The following is a 20,682-nucleotide window of genomic DNA, read 5'->3' on the forward strand; positions in this document are numbered from 1 at the left end:
TTACAATTCTATTATTTGCCTCCCACTTTTGTTATGCAAAGCCAGAGAGACACCGACATGTTACACAATGGGATTAATTTTCTGTATGGCTATCAGATACAGATATCAGATGTGGTGTAGTGGTTAGAGACGTGGGAAACATGGGTTTGAATCCCACCTCAGCCATGCATTCCACAGGTTCACACTGGACTGGTAATTACCACTCATTTTTACCTACGTCATAACAGTGTTGTAAGAATAAATGGAGGTTGCTCCATGTGCAGGTGCTCTTGAGTTGCTTGGAGGAAGACTGGACTACTAACATAGTAATAATGATGCTGCTGACATCACACAGAGCCCTCCCTACCAGTTAAATTTCTATGGCCTGTCTTTGCCTATCAGAATTCACCTCTGTGGTCTTTGCCCCTTCTCATGCTAACTAGGAAGAATACGCATTGATAGGTTGGGCTGCTAAATCTCCCACACTACTTTGGTGGAGAGTGGATTGGGGCATGCTGCTTATTAGGAGCAAAGCAACAGTAAAGCTTGCAGTAGGTTATCGGAATCCGTGGGGATGGAATAGGCAGAAAAGCAACCTATTCATCCCTTACTGATTCCTTCTCTTTCAGTAACGTTACCTGTTCGTAAAGTAGATCACCAACTCTCAGGCTTTACTTCCTTCTTGCTTCTTTTCCGAGTTAGTCTGAGTATGAGCTAACATGTGTCAGTGTTACCTTCACATCTATTTGCAATGACTTTGTTTGCCTTGAGTAATAAATCTTTTAAGTTTTATCTATCCTTTCAACCAGAGTCTTTCTGCACATTGCTGCAATATAGCCATCAAACTCCAACGCTACAAATGGCTGCCAGATCACTGCAGTGACAGAAGTTTTGGGTTTCTCCATTGTCTTCTACGTGATGTCATTGCTTACACCATTCTAATGAGAGGAAGCCACAATGGGAGCTAAAAGGGAAAAGGGAAATCAGGCTGCAGACAGAATGAACTGTCAGCATAGGACTTTTGTATGTCTACAATCAGAAGATCTTTCTTCTTTATTATTAACTTCGCATACTCTTAAGATTAAAACCTAACATTAAATTAAATCCAGGACTAACCCCTGATGAACATGTTAAGCGCCTTTATCTGCAATCCTGTATATTCAGATAAAAGTCTTGCTCGTTTCAATGGGTTTTACTGCCAGATAAGTGGACATGGGATTTTAGCCTAAATGAATGAATGAAGGGCTGTAGTTCAGCAGCAGAGCACTGGCTTTGCTGGCAGAAATTCAGTCCTTAGCATCTCCAGGTAGGACAGGGGTGAGACCTTTCCCTGGGGCCCTGGTGAATCACAGCCTGTCAGTGTATAATACTGGGCTAGAAGATGGACCTGTTGTCTGGCAAAAGGTGCTTCCAGATGGGGTTTAAATACTGCAGATGAATTGTTGAGACATCAAATAGGTTGTTGACAACAGGTTTATTTTAAAAGACTTTTTGCTGGATTAAATGAGAAGAAAATGTGAGCTAGCATTTTCAGAACGCTGTGTAGATGCAGTGAAAAACTTCCATGATGAGCATTGTTCCCACAATAAACACCTGCCTGGAAACACCCTGACACACACTGTAAGGCACTCTCCCTATGTTCATAGCTCAGTTTTGACTAGCTTGTGGTTTAGTACATAGAGGCGAGATGCAACACAATTAAGCAAATGCTCTTTGGATACAGTACATTGGCACAAATAACAGCCATTCTATCATTGCTGAGCTTTATTCCCTTCCCTGTTGCATCAGATGTTCTTTCTGAATATTTACTTCCTCCTGGGTAACCCAGCTTCTCTTTGTGGCAGCACCTGTAGTGAAGTCATAATTCTCTTTTTGCAACATCACAGTCTGTTGCCATGGGAATGCATGTAATGTAATGTTATAAATTCAGCAGTAGAGCTTCATTCTTGGGAGCGGGTAGGAGCAGAAACTCTGGAGCAGGAAGACCCCTTATTTAAAAATAACAGGCTTTGATAGATAGCCAGAGAAGTCACACAGGCAATGACTGAGCTCCTCTCTAATTAGGATCTACGTAAGAATTGTTCTGAATGTGGAGATGCCTTTTATAGTAAGTGCTGATTATGCAGGAGGGCGGGAATGCCTGTTGGGGAGGTTATAGACTCGCACTTCAGACTGGAGTCTATTACAATTTTTTAATGGCATGCTTTCCATTTCCAGCTTTTGTTTCCAGTTCTCTAATTGCACATTAATATTAATCGCTGCTCTCTGAACATTCAAGGGGAAATAAGGAAATTCACTAACTAAGGTAAATCCACTCCAAAATGCCCAGTCACTTCATTGTTATTAATCATGTATACAGCACAAGAATTCTACAGAGTGCTTTAGAATCCTTATCTCATTCATTCTAACTCTGATATGACAGGAGTGCTCCACTGTGCATTTCTCATGAGAGATTAAAAAGAACGAAGAAATTCTCGGAGGCTGACAAGGAAACTCTCTGCCCAGTCATTCACAAGCGAAGGCACTGCAGAAAAAGAAAGCACACATGGGATCCAGGAGCAAAGGCAGATTTTTGGCTATATGGAAGCATCTTTCCTGATCACAATTTAGTCCACAATTTAGTCCACATGAATAGGTGTGGTTTAAAAGGGGTCTGAGGACAAAGTCATTTTATGTATTTTACAGTGGAATCCACTGTATGTCAATTGAGAAGTAAATTGCACTCAGCTGAATTATTCTTACTCATTGTGTATAGGATGGTCAGCCAGATATGGCTATTTCAGTTCTGGTTGTTTTACTGTAATATGAAATGAAAAAGAAAACAGTAAAGACAGCATTTGTTTGTTTTACATTGCCTCGCACTTCAAAAACTCAAAAAAGCACCCACAATGAAGTTTGGGTGATATGCAAAATTTAATTAAAATTACTCAATCAAACAATTAACTGGTTAAAAGGAAGGAGATTAATCAACTTGGGGAAAAGGTAATAAAATGTACATTCAGACATAGGAGAACATAAACACAAAATAGAATACCAAGTTGTGCTTGCTTCTGTTTTTGAAAGTGGTGTCACTGGAAACCAGACATGTGGTTGAGATCCCTGTAGCCATGAGAATGCTTAAATACCATGGAGTTCTGCTGGAGAACAAAGCATCAAACCAGTTACTGTATTGCATTTCTCTGGGGTCAGCAGTACTGGGTTTTGTGTTCCCACACTATTTAGCAGACTCACATAGGGAGGCATTTAAAAGTTATTGCAGCTCTGTAAGAGCCCTGGACATGTGGCGGTAGCCAAAGACATGAGCATATGTAGCAGCCTTTGGATAAAATGCCGACTTCAGAAAATTCCAGAAATCCAAGTGAAATCCTTTTTAGAGTTTGTAGTTAGCAATTCAGTAGCAGGCAGTTGTTGTTTCTCTCAGAGTCACTTTACACACTGCAATGTTCCTAGACAGAATACACATCTGCGTAGAAATCACCATGTTTCATGCCAGCAAATTGGCTCTACAGATGAGAGATGTCATAAACATGTAGTATAGTACTTTCCTTTTATATATCACCATGTAGAATGTTACAATGTGTGAAAGGGCCTAAAGTCAAAAGAAAACCAGTCCTCTCTCATAAAGCATCTGAAGTTCTTTCCAACATACATATTGCTGTTGCCAAGGAAAACCCAAACTTTTCCCTATGCTGTGAACTAGAAGCCTTGGACCCAGCATTGCTTGGGAATTCTAAGACACAACAAAAAAAAATCTGCAGTTTTGAAATTGGTGGTTTAAATGGTGCAGTTTTTAAAGCTTCAGTCTTGATTCAAAATGGCATCCAATTGTATCCAAGCATAGATGAAAACCTGCTTCTTGATCTCAGGAACTAGCATGAAAAAAATGGCTGTAATATCTTTAGAGGTATCCAAATGCATGCTGAACAAACAACTTTCTAAAATATACAGTAGAAGCTTAGTGTGACACCACAAATCCATTAGATTTGAATGAATCAAAAGCATTTCTCTTACCTTTTCAGATTGGATAAAGATGTAATTTAACATATAGGTCTGATAGTCATTGAGCAGTTATAAAGTCATCCATATCAGTGAACAGAACCAAGTATTGCTTCTTACAATTTCCTGGTTAAAAGGTTAGCTCAGAAAAGATAGAAGGGATATGCTTGAAGCATGCTAGACTGGTGTTTGAAGTGGCAAGGGGCTAGATATGGGTCAATACAAATTCAAGCTGAATACTGATAAAACATGTTGCTACTTGCTCAGAGTTCTTGGGCCCCAGAGGTGGGGAGATAGTCTCCTTCCTGGCCAGATCAAACCCCCGTAGGAGGAGGTTCATTGCATAAGGTTACTCCTGGATCCAGCATTGTCACTGGAGGCTCAGGTGGTCTTGGTGGCTAGGAGTGCCTGTTTCCAGTTCCAGCCGCTTTTGGGCAGAGAATACTTGTTGATTGTGCTCCAAACTCATGTAATTTACAGATTGGATTATTGGAATGTGCTGTACGTGGGCTTTCCTTGAAGATGTGGGATAACCACTCTGCTATAACCAACATGCTTAAGTCTAATAAATGCACAAAGGGGTTAAGACCATAGAGTAAACTGTCCTGCCACACTTAGCTATTTAGCCTACTATTCCTTCCTAGTCTACCAGAGAAGCTCAACGTGTGAGCATGGCTCTCGCAAGCCTTTCTTGAGTTCCCATACGAATAGTTTAGGAACTTTCACCACTCTAACTAAACCAAATTTTACTGCCTGTGCAATCTCTGCTGAATGTTATATGGAAAAGCACATGAACCACACCTTTCAAGTTCATAAGTAAACCATTTTAACTTACCAAATGTGTGGTGTTTTTTCTATGCTAAAGGAAGAAGGAAGTTTTGGAGCTCACAAGAGTATATTTTAAAGGTCTAGCAGCCTATATTTCCATGCTTTACTTTACTGAGTATTTTGTGATTTTAAATCTCTGCTGGGGTTCTCTCACCGGAGTACATGCCCCAAACTTCGATCTTGGCACCCAGGGAATTTTCCTCCAAATACAGTATCTATATTCTTTCCCTGGCCACCAACAGAAGATGACTTAGAAACTTAACTGTTCAAAGATGCAGCAGCCAAATTACTAGATGGGGTTCCATTTAGAACCCACAATAAACCGTGTTTTAAAACAGCTGCACTGCTTGTCAGTTCACTTCCAGGTGAACTAATTCAAGGTGCTCACACTGGTGTTTAAAGCCATATATGATTTAGGCCCCAATTATCAAGAGGCTGCAGCCTTAACTACAGAATCTAATGAGTGTTCAGATGAAAAGGAGGGCTTCTTGATAGATCCACTCTCCTCAGACGTTCAGGGAGCAGTGGGCTGGGAGGGGGTTCTCTGTGACAGCCCCTATCTGTGGAATTCCCTCCCCACAGAGGTACATCTGACATCTTAACGTGTACGAAGCTTTTGTTGCTTGCTGAAGATGCACCTTTGCCCTTCTGAGGCCCTATAGATTTTTAAGATCCACCCCATTACCTTGACTAGGATATCTTTTGGCAGTTTTATATTGTATTTTAAAATTGCTGTAACCTGCTCTGGGGCATCATACTGAATCTAATAAACAAAAGCATCCTGTTCCTCTCAGTGGCTAAGCAGATGACTATGGGAAGCCCACAAGGGCCAGAGTGCAGGATAGCTCTCTCCCACTCATGATTCTCAGCTGGACATTCCAAAATCCTTCTTTTCTTGGAGATCTTTTTGGAGCTATAACAAGGTATATAATAATTTTAAATAAATGTTCTCCCTCAGTTGATAGGGGCTAGGGAGAAGCCTCGCCACCCATATCATGGGCATAGCCAGGTTTTTTGGGAGGGGGGGCAGAACATCAGATTTGTATTGATTTTGATTTATTTGGGGAGGCTGCTGGCCCTCTTGGCTACAACCATGGCCCCCATTGCAGCAGATCATACTAAAACTATGGGGAAAGAGTCTCGTTTGTAGAGACCACACATGGGTGGTGCGAAAAGCCATATGAACGCCTTGACCCCTGTCCTAAATGTACAGCACTGCAGCCAGTGAAAACACACTCTGCACATGCTCAAGGGGCAGGCGTCCACTTCCCGTGCTCTGCAGCTGACCCCTTGCACTTGAAACAGGGTTACTCAAGAGAAAGAGAGAGCAAGCCCTGCTTCTGTCTTCCTTTGAGTTAACCTTAAGAGCCTGAAACCCGCCAAGCTCACACTTTGCTCCTGCGCCGCGATGCCCGCTCCCTCCCCCCTTGAAACTGCAGCCCTACATTTTCCCTTCGCCTCAATGCCCCTTTCCTGCCTCAGGACCCTGAGTGGGTTCAAAGCAGAGGGTCGGCCTGCAGAAAGGTGGAGAAGCAGGCAGAGAGGGAGACAGAGAAACTTAAGACTTTCCACACACCAGGAAAATAATAATAATTTATAATAATTTATTACTTCTACCCCGCCCACCTGGCTGGGTTTCCCCAGCCACTCTGTGTGGCTCCCAACAGAATATTAAAAACACATCAAACATTAACAACTTCCCTAAACAGGGTTGCCTTCAAATTCCTGACATGTCCCGGTTTTGGGGCGAACTGCCCTGAGACCCCCAAGTTTATAAATTTAATAATAATAATAATAATAATAATAATAATAATAATAATAATAATTTTAAAATTTAAAAACGGTGTTTGGGGTTGTTGTTTTTACTGAATTGGCCGAATATCATGAAAACCCGGTTAAGTGGCAACAACGTGATGAAAAAAGCGCCAAAAATGAGGTTTCCCCAAGCTCAACCATTTCGGTAGTTTCCTTTTTATAAAAGTGTTGGGGCCTTCCTAAAAAGACAGCTGAACAACTTTGCTGGTACTTTTGGAAACGCCGCCACCTCTTCTCGGGCCTGGGCTGAGGCTCCTGCGCGTCTTCCTGCGCTCTAGGCCACGAGGCGGAGACTTTTCGAGGGCGCTGCCGGTCTCCGGCCAGCCAGGAAAATAGCTGCTACCGAAGCGGGGGCGACGCCTGCCTGGGAGAAGCAGCCGCCGCCGCCGCCGCCGCGAGTGGGTGGTCGCGCGGCTGCCGTTTGCACAACAAGCGGGCCGGCTTGAATGGCTGACTGGGAAAGGGAAGACGCGGGCAGCGGCATCTGCTCCCGCCCCGCTCTTCAAGCCTGCAATGGGCTCGGCAGGGCCGTTTCCTTCGCTCCGCCGCGAGAAGCTAGCTCGCTCGCTCGCTCTCCGGCTGGCGCAGCCCAGAGGCGCCTTTGCTCGGCTAGCCCTAAATCTTTGCAACTCTCCGGCGCTTGGAGGGCCGGCAACGCGCGGCGGCTCCTGACGAGCCTTTATCTGTTTGCCGCTTGCCGAGCGTTTTGGCTGAAAGCCTCCGAGCCGCTTCCTGGGCGAAGTTTCTCGATTGTTCTCGAAGCTCTTTCCTTAGTTAGCTAAGGCTGACGCTCCGAAAGAGAAAGTGCCGGCGGTGGAGGTGGCTTTGGGAAGCCACATCCTGCCGGCTTGAATCGCCTTGCTCCTGGGTTTCGGACCTGGGATCGCTGGCTGTTTAGATTTAAGTTACTTACTGATGGAGAAAAGCACTCTGCATATGCCCAGAGACATGTATTGCTTCAGGAGGTTCTGAGAGAAACCCGGCTCCAGCAAAACCCAGCGTCCCTTTGCATTGTCAGGGTAGCTTACAATAAAAATGTTTAATATAGCATAAAAACGGAGGCATCAAAACAACATAAAAATGGGAACGCTATAAAAGCAACCAAAGCTGGGAAAAGGCGAAAGTCTGTTGCTCAGCGGCGGAACGAAATCTGAGTGGTGCCAACTGAGACTTTCGGGAAACATTTCAAAGCTGTGGCACCAACACTAAAAAGGCCCTGTTCCCCATAAACAGCCACTGCACCTCAGGTGGGGAGGATGAAGATTTTGAAGTATTGAAATGGCCAAAAGCTTCCGTGCTGTGGTGGTATTTGGGGATTGTTCATTATATGTATTTAGAAACCGGAAAATAAAGTTAAGAATGGACAGGACCAGGAACAGCACTTCGTATTGGGCCTTGAAACAGACTGGAAGTCAGTGTCTGGTACTAGCAGTTGCTGAAGGCAAGGTGGGTTAGATAAGACATTTCTGTGGAAGGCAGACTGCTTCCAAAGTAGCCCCTTAGGACTTCTGTTCACTTTTGTATGAAGAATGGCCTTTCTCACTGTGGAAACTCTTCTTGCAGCTTTCGCCCAGGAGGACAGACTAGCTGTCTCTTCCAGGGGGTAAAAAGAAACGTGTAGCAATATGTTTATTCCCAGGAGCACACAGCTTCAAAACATGAGAGTGAGAGGCTTTGTCTTACATACCTTCATGCAGCCAGCTTTTGCTGCTTTTATATGATTAGAGGAGGTGTGCTATGTATTATTTAAAATCATCCTATAAGAATATAGTTGATTGTGGCAGGTTTCCCTTAACTACTCCATTGCTCCCCCCCCCCTTGGTTTTATTTTGCAAATTTGCTCCTTTGATCTACATCTGTCAGACAAGTTCTCTTTGCTGGCACTGTGGATGAAAACTGAAATGAGATTGATGAAGGGGAAGCAAGCTGAGCAATGTGTCTTTCAGCAAGTAAGACTAAAAACATTGATGAGCAGGTGTATTCAGTTAACTCACTAAATGGGAATTTTAAACGGTGGGCTTGTAGCTGAATTTTAATGGTGAATTGTCCCTTGGGGAAACATAGGGCTCTATTATTTAAAAATAATAATAATTAAAAAGCAATATCTTGAGTTGTGATAAGACAGTTGCAGAAAGCCAGTGCTGTCTTGAGAGCAATGATGGGCTACTAACAGTGTGTCAGCAGAATGTTTTGAGTAGGGCTACCATTTTTACTTGCTAAAATTATTGTCCTTTGAATGGCTGTGTAAAGGGAGAAAATCAACTGAAAGTTTTATATCACTGCACCTCCACTCTGGGAAAAGTTGTACCTGATGAATTTCTGCCTGTTCAGTTGTTTGAGGCAACATAACCCTGCTCGAAAATGGCAATCTTGATTTTAAACTATTAGCAAGCATATTTCAACCTCTCCATCTGAATTATTGTAAGGTACTCGGTATCTGGTATACAGTATATATAAAGTCTTTTAGTAATTCAGATAGAGATGGTGGAAAGTTCTCCTGGCTGCTGCTAGTTATATTTTGAAACATCCACAGTAATGTGCTAGCATTGATGTCCTTTGCTGTCTCAAATAATTCCCAGCCATTTTAATCTCTATGTTCAGATACTGGATAAACATTGAGAATGCTGGATTTGGGTGAGACAAATATGTGTTCTCTTTTGATTTTATACTATATATATTTTCTAAATAAGAAATCATTAGCTGAGAGAGAGACTTCATTAAATGTTCTCAAAGTAATACACACTTTGAAGTTTTGGATTCATCCATCCATCAGTCATATAATGACAACCAAACAGATAATTTACACGTTGATTATAAGCACATTTGCTTAAGATTCCAATGAAACTAACTCCCAGATGTTAGGCTCTCTGTTTTTAAACCTTCAAGTTGGCATGTGTTTACAAAAGAAATTAATGAGGCCCTATGTTTTATCAGTTTTGAGGCTGAACACAATAAAGGTTGCATATTGTATGTTCTCTGTCAAATTGCAATGTAGACTTCAAATATATTTGGGAACATTATTTTCTATAGCCATATTCAAACAGAGAGATAAGTCATTAATCATACATTTGTGAAAAGACTCACCCTTGAATTTTATTCAGTGTTAAAAAGAATTAACTATTTCATTAGAAAAATGCTTACAGGGCTCAGACAACTATTAGGATCTTTTTCCTCTTTGGCAACCATCCATTGCCTTTCATACACTGTGGTTATCACCCGATGCTGACAGGTTATTAGAAACCCTTCCCTGCTGGTCACCCATTAACTGGTGTGGGAAATAGTTTAAATTGGATAGTGTAGATAGGAGAAAACAAGTAGCTAAGCCATTTCTAATTCCAGTCAACCATCAGCGGCTGGCTATTTTTCAAAAATAACAATTCTACTTCTCTTCATTGGTCAGTGAATTGCATCTGTATGCTTGCACAGTATATGATGTAGTTGAGGATCTGAAACAAACAGGTATGCCGTATCTATAGAGTATCTCCCAATTCCCCCTCCAACTCACTGTAGGATACATCATATCTTATGCATAGGATGTGTAACACTGGATTGACTATTGACAGGACATGATGGAGGAGATGCAGTCTGCCTCATGCAGTGTACTTGGCCCAGAAGAGAGTGGTTTTGCCATATGCCTTTTAAGGGGATGGAGGGGGATTGGCATAGAGCAGAATTTACCTTTCTTCCCGTGGGTAGGATGCTGTGATAGCACAAGATTTGCAGTTATGCCAATAAATTGTGCTTGAGTCTTGAAAATGAAAATGCTGTAGTCTAAACAGTTTATCATGGCATAAGTTTACATGGAGTAGAGATCATTTCATTGTAGCCCACAAAAACCTTTAAAGAACACCCTAAGAGCCTACTGGATCAGGCTAGTAGTAGTAGTATACCTGAAGGAGCATCTCCACCCCCATCGTTCAGCCCGGACACTGAGGTCCAGGGCCAAGAGCCTTCTGGCGGTTCCCTCACTGCGAGAAGCAAAGCTACAGGGAACCAGGCAGAGGGCCTTCTCGGTAGTGGCGCCCACCCTGTGGAACACCCTCCCATCAGATGTCAAAGAGATAAACAACTACCTGACATTTAGAAAACATCTGAAGGCAGCCCTGTTCAGGGAAGTTTTTAATATGTGACATTTTAGTGTATCTTTCATCTTTGTTGGAAGCCACCCAGAGTGGCTGGGGAAACCCAGCCAGATGGGCGGGGTACAAATAATAAATTATTATTATATTATTATTATCTAGTCCAGCTTCCTGATCTCACAGTGGCCAAGCAGATACCTGTAGGAAGCCTGCAAGCCGAACCTGAGCCCTCTACCCTCCTGCAGTTTCCAGCAGCTGGTACTCAGAATCATATGATCTCTGGCCAAGGAGGCAGAACACAGCCTTCATCATGGCTAGTAGCCAAAGTTATTAAAGTTGGTGGCCATCACTGCTTCCTATAAGAGTGAATTCCGTAGTTAACCATTCCTGTCTGTCTTGAATCTTCCAACATTCAGCTCCCATACTAGTTCTAGTATTATGAGAGAGGGAGAAAAAACTTCACACATAATTTTATAAACTTGACACGCATAATTTTATAAACGTATATAATGTGAAGTAAAATAAGCTACTCTAAGCTGCTGTGAATTCTCACAAGAATCAGAATAGCAGCAAATGCAGACAGCTGGGATGTTTGGAGGGATTAATTCAAGGGACATCAGTTCCTGAGGGAAGAGATTTGGGAGACAGAGTGCAAGACCAGGAAAGGAGCCAAAAGAGTGGTTTTTTAATATATATATTTAAGATGTGAATTGCAATGGGTAAATGTGTGTTGTCATACAGAACACAATAATATTTTATTGCAGGTCCTTCCTATCTAGAGACTGTAAACTAACAGCACAATCTTATGCATGCCTATTCAGAAGAAGTAAGCCTCATCAAATTCTGTGGGGCTTACTGCCAGGTAAGTGGATATAGGATTGTAACCTAAGTAAATGTGGCTGAAATAATTGCATATTCTTCCTTTGTTCATCCCCCAACTTCATATCCTTCCCCTTGCTTGGTTGTGTCTGTCTAGATTCTAAGCCCCCTGAGGGAAGAGTCCTCTCATTCCTCTGCAGTGCTGTATTGTCCTTATTACAATTAATAGAATATCTGATATCTCAATAAAGAGTGTGGTGCACAGTATGAGCAAGCACTTAAATTAATACAGATCATGGGAGCCCACACCCTGCTCTTAATGAATAATAATAATTTTATAATTTATACCTTGCCCATCTGACTAGGTTGCCATTACCAAGTTGCAGAAACACTGTTGCTCCAGCACTAGATTTGCATTATGGTTCTGGGCATAACTCAAGTTGCTGTTTTCTATCTATACAGTACAGTTCAGTTCAGTTCAGTGCAGTGCAACACACTGAAGAAAAGACTGCTTTCTCCCTGTTTGTTTTGATCTTAAGATTGTCTGAAGAATTCCTACTATCCATCCTAGTTAAACAGCAAGAGGTATTCTTGGTGGTTCCATAATTCCTTTTCCCCTGCATTTTTTCAAAAAGTATTGCAATATGTTTTCAAAAGCCAAATTTTAGTAGATTAGGTGAGAATTATTCTTATTTGTGGGTGTATTTAAAAAACAACAACTACTTGATTATAAGGATATTTTTAGATCTCATTGGTAATCATTTTTCCTGATTTCAGGAATTAAAAGGTAATACTTCCTTCCTGCATGCACACACACACACACAAACATTATAGTTATTTAAAATCAGCATAATATGACTTATCTATCTATAATCTCAATGCATATGTTAATTAAGATTATATATTACATAGATTATATGACCAAGAAATGGAGCCAAGAGTGGGTCTCCATAGGTACAGCAAGTTTATGTTTCAATAGTTTCTGTTCAGTTCCATGGGGCAGAGTAAACGACCTACAATCTGCTCTACTGCTGACCTAAGGAGCATATTATGGATCTCTCTAGTCCCCAATCTCTTAAAATAGATCACCGGGAACAAAAAGCAGTTTTAACACACCACAGGTATAGGTAAAGGACCCCTGGACAGTTAAGTCCAGTCAAAGGACTCTGGGATTGTGGCGCTCGTCTCGCTTTCAGGCTAAGGGAGCCAGCATTTGTCCACAGACAGCTTTCCGGGTCATGTGGCCAGCATGATTAAACTGCTTCTGGTGCAATGGGACACTGGAACGGAAGCCAGAGTGTACGGAAATGCCATTTACCTTCCTGCTGCAGCAGTACCTATTTATCTGCTTGTAAAAAAGGTAAAGGGACCCCTGACCATTAGGTCCAGTCATGACCGACTCTGGGATTGCGACGCTCATCTTGCTTTATTGGCCGAGGGAGCCGGAGTACAGCTTCCACGTCATGTGGCCAGCGTGACTAAGCCGCTTCTGGCGAACCAGAGCAGCGCATGGAAACGCCGTTTACCTTCCCGCTGGAGTGGTACCTATTTATCTACTTGCACATTTGACGTGCTTTCGAACTGCTAGGTTGGCAGGAGCAGGGACCGGGCAACAGGAGCTCACCCCGTGGTGGGGATTCAAACCACCGACCTTCTGATCGGCAAGTCCTAGGCTCTGTGGTTTAACCTACAGCACCACCCGCGCCCCTATCTGCTTGTACTTGTGTGCTTTCGAACTGCTAGGAGCTGGGATGCAGCAACAGGAGCTCACCCCATCACGCGGATTCAAACCACTGAACGGCAAGCCCAAGAAGCTCAGTGGCTTAGTCCACAGCGCCACCCGCATCTCTATAACACATCACACTAAGTATCTTGGAGTACACTTTTTTGCTTTCTCTCGTATAAGTGGATGACCCACTGTTAAGGTGAAAGGGACCATAGCCCAGTGGTTGATCATAAGGCATTTCTTGGTAGAGGTCCCAGGTTCTGTCTCTGGCACCTCCAGACAGGGCTGAGCAAGATTCCTGTTTGAAACCCCAGAGAGCAGCTGCCAGTCAGTGGAGACAATACTGAAAAGCTTCCTCACGTTCCTCCTATTCACTCCGAAGGAGGAAAAGCAAAGTGCTGCAGAGAGAAATAGCATAACCTCCCCCCGCAAGGCCTTCTTTCCATTATGCTGGTAGGCATATAATAAAGACCGAATTGTGAAATCAATTGGAAAACTTGCCAGTTTTAGTGGCACAGGAGCCGAGAAAGTGTAGGTTTTACATGCAGTCAGCACAGCACAGCACCATTTCAGAGGATCTCCCACAGTGTTTCGCTACAGAGGGCAGCAATTTCCCAGACAGTCCAATTCTGCGTGTGCACCGTGGGGCCCTTTGAAGAAGAAGCTGCTAATCAGAATGCTGGCTGTGCCCTTAACTGGAGGTTCCTTATAACATGCAGTTTTGCGGTGCTGACTTTGCAGGACCCTCCGTGACCTAAGTGAGCCTGGCTTGCAAAATGATAGCACTGCAGTCTGATTAATTTTTTTTTTGCACATGTAATTTTTACAAAATTTAAATAATAACTATAGTGGCAGAAAGGAATAGGAAACAAATGTTCTAGGAAGGTCTTAACTGCTGCATAGATTCATCTTGTATCTGACAGGTTTATCTCAGAAACATTAAAACATAGGAGCATCCGAGGTGAGAATCAGGTTTTGCACCATGTCAACAATATCCCCAATTGCCTCAATTGTGATCAGAAAAGGTAAAGGAGCTGCAAAGGTGAGGTAGGAGTGAAAGTACCTGCATCCCACTCTTGGCACGAGTTATCTCAGTGTTGCAGGGGTTGGGCAGGTTTTGACTCTTATGTTCTTCGCAGTTGATATTCTATATAGCGTAATTGGTGGGAGCCATTCATTTCTGTGGGACGGTGAAAGAGCAAGACCTGTGAGAATTTGTCAACTTACTGAGTGTCAGGATGCAGTGGTTGAAGGTGCTGTTTATTGGGGGGGGGAGAGAATAGTAAAAGACACTGGTCTCAGAGAGACCAAATGTGATGTGTTTTTCCATAAGGCCATTCTTTAACAGGATAGAAAAAGGGTAAGTGGACAAGATTTGCTGGTTTACTCTTGAAGCAGACTCCAGAGAGGAATTCTGAGTGTTGAATCTAAGCTTAGAAGGAAGTTCCCAAATATAGCAGCAGCAGCAGCAGAATCTGCTTAGGGATTGTTTTGAAATTTCACTTAAAGATTTTCAGTAAGTTAGGAGAGGCTTATGCCAGGTTGCCTGGATGGCCGTCTTCAGAAGAGTTGGTTAAACTTGCTTATTCATCAGTCCCTTCCATTCCTAATATTTGACCTGAGGCTGTAGGCCTTGGCAGAGGCTGCCTGAGATTTGTGTTACCCCAACCTTGAGATAAGAACAAGATGCTCTTTGCCAGCTTTCAAACCATTGATCCAAACAGCTGGTGAACCATGCTTCTTGCCCCTCAGGATTGTTTTACCATTGGAATGGATATAGTTCAAGCATTAAGTGGGCCATAATTCTCTGGCTCATCTTCCAGCGCCATGTTGCATGTCCTGTTTATTTTAAACTAAATACAGTGGTACCTCGGGTTAAGTACTTAATTCGTTCCAGAGATCCGTTCTTAACCTGAAACTGTTCTTAACCTGAAGCACCACTTTAGCTAATGGGGCCTCCTGCTGCTGCCGCGCCGCCGGAGCACGATTTCTGTTCTAATCCTGAAGCAAAGTTCTTAACCCGAGGTACTATTTCTGGGTTAGCAGAGTCTGTAACCTGAAGCATATGTAACCTGAAGCGTATGTAACCCAAGGTACCACTGTAATGTGTGTGTTTGTTTGGGGGTAATTTTCTCTTTCTCTTTTGAATATTTTCTCCTATCACTCTCACCAGCACTGAAGCACATACCTCCTGCAACTAAATAAAAAGTAATCATCTCCCGTGGCACACAAGCAAGATTATGCACCAACAGCTAGCCTATCCTCAACCATTGTGCCTGGCATTAGTTAAGTTCCAAGGAAAAAGAGCATTTCTGCCACAGAGCAGAGGCTTGCTCATCCTCCTTCCACTCCCAAGACTCCCATGTTTTGAATGCTGGCCTTGCAGTGCTCTGTCCACCGTACCCACAATGGCTGCAATAAAAGAAAATTGTTGCGATAACGCTCAGGGATAATAGTGTTCTAATGAAGAAAAGGGTCTAGGGCACATTCCTTTTATTAATCTAAGCAGAGATCCCCATTTCTCTATGCTTAATGTAAGCAATTTGCTCATTTATTTGTGACCACAGCATTGATCCTGTTCGGTTAATGAATAAATAAGCTTTTGTGTGTGTGTCGTCTTCTCCTGTTACCTGACAATCAAAGCAAGAGTTTGCTTGTCTAGCTTCACACATCAAATGCATATCTGTGTGGGCAACCAAACCACACGTTTTGCATTGCTCTATGACTCCCCCATCCCCCCGCCAGGCGCCCTCCATTGTCCTTCGTGACAGACGGATACCAACATTGGGTTGGTTACGTATTAGGTGCGCAGTCCAATGAAGGCAAGTATTGGCACAGTGTCACTTCTGAATTGTCCTGTGCTACATTGTTCTTCCGAAGTACACTGTATTGCAGGAAGATTTATCCCACGACACTGCTGTTGCAGCTGTGGGTGCAGATACGACGGAAAGGGTCCGGTTTGTTCATCCCGTGTCTCCGACAGAGTGACCCCACCCCCCAAAGGCATGTGTAACGGATGATTGAAAGCTCTGGAAATCAAGTGGCGAGGAGCAACTTGCTGCAAACCTTGGTTTTCATTTGCACAGCCATGGTGAATTAATGCAGGGAAAGGGGCCAGTAAGCATTTTCTTTGTGTACGTATGGAAGCTCTTTTATAAGAATTGCAGGTGTCAGAAGCTGCGACTTGTTTCTATAGTGTGCAGAGGCATCTTAAAGAGCCAGTCGTCTTCATATATGCCTTTAGCTTTAAAGCTTTTAGAGCCAAAGGCAACCTGTAGTGCTTAAGAGCCTCATTAGATGTGAAGTGTTTAAAGCAGCTTAGCTGGAATGGTAATAAGAGAGCCCACTCTGAAAAGGAGTACTGTATTTAAAAAGCAGTTAAGGGGGAGGGTGTGACTCAGTCATTGTATTGGATTGTATCTCCCTGAATCCAGTTTTTTTTATTTACAATTTATCCTTTGGCTGTTGCTAGCAGTGCAGATTCAGCCTAAGCTTTTGAGCTTGCCCTTTTCTTTCCTACGATGATGCTCATGCATCTTTATTAATATCGGTTGCTTGCAAGGTTGGCAGATCCCCCTCTTTAAATGGCAAGCCCATAGTTAAATATATTCATTCAGATTTATTTCCTCCTTTTCCCCAAGGGCCTACTGAATATTGCTGTGTGGCACACATTCAGGAGAATCATTCCCTGCCTCCAATATTCTCAGGCTGTGAACCTGTGTTCATTTACCTAGGAGTAAACTGCTTTGTTACTTATTCCAGTGTTCCCTGTCAAAGAGCCAAAGGAGACGTGATGCAGTGGGCAGTTCATGGTCACATCTCTAGATTTTTCTTTAAGGCAGTCATGGTGGGCTCTAATTTTAATCCAAGTAGTGGAAGGGAATTAACCTAGGGTTACCAGACATCCCCGGTTCCCTGGGACAGTCCCTGGACAAATTCCGTCCCCGGACTGTCCTCAGACTTGCAAATCTGTCCCTGGGAAATGTGGCAGTGGTAGCCTCAGCAGCCCGGAGTCAGCCTGGTAGCACAGTTGGCTCTGACTGGCTTCAGGAGCTGCTCGCTGCTGTGGCGCCCGCCATTTTGCCTTGCCGGAAGTCCCCATATGATGTGTCTTGTGCGCACTGGATCTGTCTTGTGCAATCTCCTGCCCCCTTCCCCCTTTCTTTTGACTGATCAGGGGAGCCTCGGCAGTCGCGGATGGGCAGCCGTTGCCCAGTTTTTAAAAAACTCTGTGTATTTATGTTTCACAGGATGTGAAAGAAGGGCTTTGCACCTTTATACAATATGCACGTGTGCGTGTGCTTGGGCCCAGGATCTTTTGCCTCACCATCCCCACTACTGACTCCCTGTTGCTACTCAGCTTCCAAAAAAAAAAAGTCTCCCCGGATTCATTGAAAAAATCTGGTAACCATAAATTAACCCTTTCTCCATGCTGTTTTCAAATGTAGTTAACACACACAAACACAGTTGCTATTTGCCATAACAGGTGTGGAGCCCAATGAAGGCAAGAAAAGGTACCTGGATTTTATTTGGATGCCTGAAGCCAAGACAAATGTTGAAGTGTTCACTGGTGTTGAATTTCACCAATGAAGTATTCATGGGTGCTCCTGCCTACTCCCTTATTAAAAACTTCTCAAATTTAAAAGCCATTTTAGGGTGTGTGTTTTGGAGGGGGGGGGGAAACAGCTACTATTAACAAGGACATAACAGGAAAAAATATGCTGAGCACTTAAGAAGGGCCTGCTGAATCTTGTCCAGCATCTTATTCTCACAGTAGCCAACCGATTGCCTGTAGAGAAAACTCTCAACCAGGATCTGAGCACAAAAGCACTCTCCCCCTTGTGATTTATCTATCCTTCTGGGTAGTAGACTGTCAGACATGATCTGTACCTCCATGTGGCTGTGTCCTTGGGTTTTTTTTAAAGCCTCATCAATAAAGGTAAAGCTGCATTACTTTTAAAAATGATGAGGATTATTATTATTATTATTATTATTATTATTATTATTATTATTAATATGCTGCCCATCTGACTGGGTTTCCCCAGTCACTCTGGGCGGCTTCCCACAATTTAATAAACCACAGTAAAACATCAAACATTAAAAACTTCCCTATACAGAGCTGAGGTATTACTCAGCAGGTGTGCGTCTGTATAGACTGATTGCTCACTGCAGTCCACCTTCCTCTGTCACTTGTTTTTACAAAAAATATATTTAAAAGCTATAAAAGCAGCACACAAATATTAAGACCCTGGGAGTAACACCATTCCAATTGATAACTACAGTACAATAAATGCAAGAATGCATTTAGCCTTCAGCAATTACTTTGCTTCTCTGGGAGGAAAGATGCAGAAACTGTTTCTTAAGCGCCGTCAGGCTATTAATAACTACTGTGCTGCTGACACAACTTGGGTGGGTCAGACCAATTGTCCTGACACAGCTATTTGGTGCATTTTTATGGTCGTTGCTCTTGCTCAGGGTGTGTCTGTACGCGCAAAAATTCCCACTGGGCATACTGAAGCCCATATAGGTACCTAATGTGGCTCTTTGGGTCCTAGTCAGAGTGTTGGTCTCTAGATAAACCTTGGAGGTTTGATTCAGCAAGTAGTCCTTACGTTCATAAGATGCTTGTGTCCTTTTAGATTAGGCATGGCCAAACTTGGCCCGCCAGATGTTTTGGGACTACAACTCCCATCACCCCTAGCTAACAGGACCAGTGGTCAGGGATGATGGGAAATGTAGTCTGGAGGGCCAAGTTTGACCATGCCCGTTTTAGAGGGGCCAACTAGTTCATTGTTTTGTTTTGAGCAGGTGTTGCATAGCAGTTTGACTAATAACAAGACCTTTTGTCTTACTCAACAATACAGAGTCCATTCTCGGTGGTACAACTCATACCACTGGGTCAAGGTTATTACTGGGTGGGGCACCTTTATCAGTATGAGAACTATATTACCTCACTGACAACCTTCTGGGTCCACATGCCTGTGGCCAAGGCCTGATACACAAGTGAGCAGAGTGATGGCTGTGGGAGGTCAGGGTCAGGCAGGAAGTGGAACTTTCCTCAAGTACTCTGAGGTATTGCCGCCCCAAATGTTGGCCAAGACGGCTTCCACTCTCTCCTGCTGAACGGAATAGTGCTTAAAGTATGGTTACCAGATGTCCCTGTTTCCCGGGGACAGTCCCCAGATTTACAAATCTGTCCCCGGAATGTCCCCGGATTTCATTTAATGTCCCCAGATTTATATTTTAAAGTGTTGTAGATTTATTAGTAGGGAATGAATGTTGTGTGATTGTGCATGTTGTGTGATTGGTTCACCGGCACAAGACACATCATATGGGGACTTCCGGCAAGGAAAAATGGTGGGCGCCACAGCAGCGGGGAGCTCCTGAAGCCAGCCAGAGCCAACTGTGCTACCAGGCTGGCTCCAGGCTGCTGAGACTGCCACTGCCGCTGCTGGGGGGGAACCGGGGACACCCAGCGTGTTAATTGGGGGAACCACTGACCCCCCACTGCAACCCAAATCGAGCCAGGAGCGAGAGCACCCAGCCACCCAGCCCACAGAAGAGAATATATTACTTCTTTTTTTAAAAAAACAAAAACTTTTTAAAATAACTTTTCTCTCTCTCTTTTTTTTTTTTAAAAAGTGTCCCCGGATTCTTTGAAAAAATTCTGGTAACCTTAGCTTAAAGCATATTAGGGCCCTGTGGCAGTCTAGGAGCACAGCTGGGAAGAAAGAAAGAAATGCCTAAAAGCAGTTTGGGGAGGCAGAGCGTTGGCCAAGGAGATCCTGACAACTGGCATTCGGAGGCATACTGTGCTTCCAATCCCTGCCTGCCTCCACTGCGTTATGGATCAAGTCCTATAATCTCATGTCATTTAGCTATGAGAATCCTAATTTCAGAAAAAGCAGCTGGTGGCTGCTAGTTTGTGGTATTGCCCATCCATCTATTAGCTAAAACCAATGCCTCAGGGATGCAGATCACACAGAGCTGATTTATCAAAGCTGTATATAAACCTTTGAAAATCTCGATGCGTTTCACCTTAAGGCTGTGCCAGAAACGATAATTGGTAATAAATGTAGCATCTCACTGACACTCAAGCAAATAAAGCGGCAAGATCTATCATATTAAATGCAAATACAGATCCACCCACCCCTTCTAATTTTTCCTGTCAAAACTTTTCCATGTCAAAGGCCTCTGTGGCAAATGCAAACTGCATGCTTTTAACTGTTGGTCAGTCGCCCCCTCTCCACATAGTGAGATGTGGAGAAAGAAGTTGATAAGCAGAATGTGGGGACAGGTAATGAAACACACACTAAACAGGATTACTGCAATAGTGCTACCTCTGAAGACAGGCTGGATACTTCAACTGGTGCATAATACAGCTGCCAGGATGCTAAAGGGGATGTGGAGATAGCAGAAGGTCTGAGCATGTAACTTTTG

At 43.3% G+C, this 20,682-nt stretch overlaps 2 long non-coding RNA genes across 2 annotated transcripts in view; both read left to right on the top strand.

Annotated features, from left to right (window-relative positions):
* The first annotated feature begins 1,895 nt into the window (after positions 1 to 1,895).
* Positions 1,896 to 2,828, top strand: LOC310847694. Its single transcript, XR_014565967.1, has 3 exons — positions 1,896 to 2,086; positions 2,197 to 2,284; positions 2,402 to 2,828. It is a non-coding gene; the product is annotated as an uncharacterized lncRNA (long non-coding RNA).
* A 10,350-nt stretch (positions 2,829 to 13,178) lies between these two features.
* The window catches only part of LOC310847695, a 198,467-nt gene continuing 190,963 nt past the window's right edge, over positions 13,179 to 20,682 (top strand). Inside the window, exon 1 of the long non-coding RNA XR_014565968.1 lies at positions 13,179 to 13,193. This is a non-coding gene — a long non-coding RNA (uncharacterized lncRNA). The remainder of the gene's footprint in view (positions 13,194 to 20,682) is intronic.

The sequence above is a fragment of the Podarcis gaigeae genome (assembly GCF_964106915.1).
Source record: "Podarcis gaigeae genome assembly, chromosome: 1".
Classification (NCBI taxonomy): Eukaryota; Metazoa; Chordata; class Lepidosauria; order Squamata; family Lacertidae; genus Podarcis; species Podarcis gaigeae.